The sequence below is a fragment of the Rhinopithecus bieti genome, unplaced genomic scaffold (genome assembly GCF_001698545.2).
Source record: "Rhinopithecus bieti isolate Rb0 unplaced genomic scaffold, ASM169854v2 scaffold_34818, whole genome shotgun sequence".
Classification (NCBI taxonomy): domain Eukaryota; kingdom Metazoa; phylum Chordata; class Mammalia; order Primates; family Cercopithecidae; genus Rhinopithecus; species Rhinopithecus bieti.
Genome location: NW_016815484.1, coordinates 509,467 through 514,421, shown reverse-complemented (window position 1 = coordinate 514,421; position 4,955 = coordinate 509,467).

Below are 4,955 nucleotides of genomic sequence, written 5' to 3'. Positions count from 1 at the left end.
TTTTTTTTTTTTTTTTTTTAGAGACGGAGTTTCTCTTGTTGCCCAGGCTAGAGTGCAGTGACACGATCTCGGCGGCTCACCACACCTTTTGCCTACCGAGTTCAAGCAATTCTCCTGCCTCGGCCTCCCAGGCCGCTGGGACTACAGGCGCCTGCCACCACGCCTGGCTAATTTTTTGTATTTGTAGTAGAGATGAGGTTTCACTATGTTGGCCAGGCTGCTGGTCTCGAACTCCTGACCTTGTGATCCACCCGCCTCAGCCTCCCAAAGTGCTGGGATTACAGGCATGAGCCACCGCACCTGGCCTAAAAAAATGAAAAGTAAAAAAAAAATCAAATAACTGAGAGTGACATTAAGGCCTTAAATTTTGGTCACACTCATAGATGAGAACCTGACCAGAAGAGGGTAATTTTTAAACAAAGTTACTGGAGGCCATTGTTTTGGACTAAGCTCATGCACTAAGCCCCAACAGACCAGACCAAACTAAAATGGAGTCACTCATGCTAAATATGACATAATCAAACAGACTTCAGGAAACACATAGATCCTAGAACAGATGGGGTTTTTTTTTCTCCCGTAAAAAAAAAATTCCCACAAAAAGGGGGTCCCCTTTATCTAAACCCTTCCCCCCCCCCCCCCAAAAAAAAAAAAAAAAGTAACCTCAGGTCTTTGTTTTTGCCTTACAAAACCTACTGTTCTGCTATTTCCCAGTGGGTTTCAAGACCAAATAAGTACATTTACAATGGTGATAGGGACATCAATGATTAAAGTTTTGGTGAATCTCTCAAAATTGAAAGGGTTACCAAAAGGAGGGACTGGTTAAATCCAGTTTAGCCTAAAGCTGCCTCCTTACATATTTTAAGTTCAGCCTGAAGATTTCTCTGTACATCATGAATTATAACCTATATGGAGTTGTATACAGGCTGTAGCCTACTCTTGTACCAATTACCAAGTTTTGCTAAAGATGTCCAACTCTTCAAACCATGTTCAAATAGGGCATTTGCCAAGCTATAACCAATCTGGCTATTTCTGTACCTCATTTCCATTTTCTGTGCATTACTTTCCTTTTCCTGTCCTTAAATCTTCTACCACATGGCTGCGCTGGAGTCTCTGAGCCTACTCAGGCTTGGGAGGCTGCATGATTCATGGATCATTCTTCGCTCAGTTAAACTTTTTTAATTCAGCTAAACTTTTTAACAGTGGACATGAATTTAAGGGAACACTATTCAACCCAGTAAACTAGAAATATTGCCCAGAATCATCTTTGTCCTCTCCAATTGGGCATTTACCCATAATCAGGATTACGATGACCCTATCTAACAAATGAGAGTCATACTTTTTGACCCCGCATAATTCCATTTTGGGTTACTTACCAATTCTAACAATTCAACATAAACTATCCAAAGCAGCATTGCTTATAATAGCAAATTTGAAAATAATCTGTATTTCCAATAGGATAGTTTAGAATATATATGTATATAATGAGCCACTATGTAGCTACTAAGATTATACATGAGGTTTATAATAATATGGAAAATTTGCATGCTTATTTTATAAGTGAAAATATACATTGTTCATAAATAATTCTATTTTAAGAAGAGAAAATAAATCTGAAAACTGTATAAAAAAGAAAAAAATGTGAAGGGAATTCATTAAATATTAGCATTGTTTGTATCTGAATGGTTGAATAATTTTTATCTTTTAAGTTGTTCCAGTTATATATTTCTGTATAATAAACAACCCCACAACTTAGTAGCTTCAAATGACAATATCATTTACTTTGTTCATTAATCCACAGTTTGGGCAGGGCGCTGTAGGGATTGGCTCATCTCTGCTTCATGTGACAAGAGCTGATGTGACTCAACTGTAACTAAAGGATCTGCTTTCCAAGATGGCTCAATAACATGTTGCTTCCAGTTGACAGCTGTGGGAGCTCATTTGGGGTTGTTGGCTAGGGGCCTTAATTCCTCTCCACGTGGGCGTCTCCATGGGGCTGCTTGGGCTTCCTCACAGCATGGCAGCCAAGATTCAAGAACAAGTGTCCCAAAAGAAAGAAAGGAGGTGTAATTCTCTTAAGGTCTAGGCCTGGTAACTTGCAAAATATCATTTCTGCCATGTTCTATTGGTCTAGATGTCACCAAGCCTGCTCAGATTTAAGAGGAGAGAAGTGTCAATGAACTTGTGGCTATTTTTAATCTACCATTAGAAGTCAGCATTTCCAAAAGTTTCATTAGAGTATTATTACAACCGGGGTCATGTGAAGTATCTTTTAAAATGCTTTTATTAAAAAATTTGAAGACCAGTAATATAAACTGATAATTCAGAAAACTACTTAGAATAGCAATTTCACCACTCTTTGCCCTCAAAGTTCCTTCTCCAGCTACATACTTCAACACACACACACCCCACACACAAATATCTCCTGTTGATTGCTCAGGCACTTCTCCCTTGGCCTGGTCCTCCTCTCACTTCTTTGGTGAGGACTTATTAATCAAACATTAAAGTTTCATGTGCCTTATTCCAGAAAGATAGTTTTCAAAATGTGTCTGTAAACAACCCTCTACAACTTCTTGATCTTTTCACAATAAGAAGTCTCACAAATGAATCAGGCATTAACACCTCTAGGGGGCTACTGACCCAGGCTGTTTGTGTACCTGTATACCCTGCCTTTCTCCTACTCCATCTGACTCACTGATTATTAAACACTATCTCATGTGTGAGATAGTTATGTTGATTCTTTAAAGCTTGTCTCAAGTTGGCTCAAGTCTCATATTTGTTCTTAGATCACATTAAGAAAAATGCTCACACTTTTTTTGCTGCCTTCATGTGGCTGTGAAGCTGACCTCTTGTTTTTTTTAATGGGACAGAAAGCCATAATCTTTCAAAGAATAAATACTAAGGTCTGACTACAAAGTAATGTGACTGATTGCCTAAGATTAAATGGTAGACAGTGTATAAAAGGTTTCAGTTGGGTTGGTTTTATTTGGTACTGTGTGTGTGAATGTGTGAGAGTTATGTCCCGGTTTTCAAGTATGAATGGCCCAATTTTAGACAGTTATCCTGGGAGATGAAGGAACTACTAGCTGTACCCAATATCCTCAAATTGAGTCTAATTTATGGATTCTCTCCACAGAAAAATGTATAAGCATGCTGCATAAAATTTGAGGGAGTTCACAGACACCCTGCCTAGGTTAAGAATCCCCATGCTAGAGATCTCTCAGATCTTTGGTAACTCAGGGTCACATGACCTTCCCAGTATCAAGTCCAACGGGACAGGAGGCAAGTACTTGAGGATGTCATGGTGGCTTAGAACTTGCTGTGCCCTGCCAGGAATAGCACAGATAATCCTGCTTCCTCCTTGAGCCATCATAGTTAGCTGTGAATAAATCCCCACAGAGAAGAGGTAAAGCAGCCTGGATGCAGACCAACCTTCAGTACTAATGATCCTCCTTTCCATCTGCGAGGCAGCACTTCTCACACCTCATTCTTTTCCCATTCCTTCTTCATCCTTGCCTGTTTCATTCCCTCCCTCTGCTAAAGACTGAATAAGCCTCTTTTTAAACCCTTTCTCGGGGCTAGGGGCTAGGTATACAAATGTGAATAGAACATGGCTCCTCTCATTTATTAAACAAACTTACTGAATATTTACTGAACCCAATGTTCTTTAGTTTTTACAATCTACATCGTAGTGAGGAAACATGCATGTACATGCATGGGCACACGCTACTGGCCCACAAGCCATTCGTGCATATACAATCATAATGAAACATAAAAGGAGGCTATAACTGAGAGATACGTAAGCAACTATCGAACCACAAACTGTCTGCTTGGGAAGGTGAAATTTATTCCTATTTCCAAAATCAAATAGGAATTTTCCAAGCAGACAAGGGTGGAAGAAGGGACAATATGTGCAAAGCCATTCACGTGCCAAAGAACATAGTAGCTTCTGGGGTTCAGTGTGGCTGGGCCTCAGAAGCATGTGCCAGATCAGCAGGAGTTAGAGCATGAAAGACAGGGAAAGGCCGAATCCTGGATGTCCTCAACTGCCACATAAATGAATGAGAACTATTGACATAGAGCCTCTGGAAGGCTCTAGGCAAAGGAATGAAATGACAGATTTTGACTTTAGAAGACCAACTCTGATGACAGAATGAAACATGGGTTAGATGAAGACCTAATGAAAAATAGGAAGATCAGTTGGGCAGGAGGCTCCTGAGTGGTGCTGGTGAAGGCTAAAAGAGGGTCTAAATTCTAAAGGGGTGGTAGGGAAAGAGAGGAAGGGCAAATATGAGAGATTCAGAAGACAGTATGGGAAGAAATTGGTAAATAATTAAATGGGCAGGAGTAGGGAGTGAGGGAAGAGTTATTAGGATGACTGCCAGTTCCTTCTTTGAGCAACTAGAAACGAAGGTGACCAAATACAAGGTTGTATGGGGGAAGATAATGAGGCCTGAGGGACATGGGGAGTGTGAGAGCCTGTAAGATAAACAGCTGTTGATGCCCATTCTGGTGACAGGATTGCAGGTCAAATGAACACACACTATTTGCCCAGTCCTGGTTCTAAGCTCCTCCCTTACCGAATTTGAAATTAAAATCCGTATGTGCATGCTGCCAATCTTCCGTGGAAAAAATAATTCTTTATAAAACTCTAGAGTGAGACAGATCCTCTCAAACATGAAAAGGCCCACTTGTGTTGTGGGTAATGATGAGAAAATCATCTTCGTGCGAAATTTGCCTTTCTCTCCCCTTACATCATAGCTAACTCCGCCAAGACCACTATGATCAAGTTTTATTCCTCCCCAACCCTCCACTGCAACTTTTGGCTGTACAAGATGAATACTTCCATATGGTGCAATGTTTATGTTGAGATGGGGGAAAATGTGAGATGCTTTCAGTAAATTTTATCCAAGAAGTAATAAATTTATACTTTCTAAGCAGCTGGAACAAAATATTGG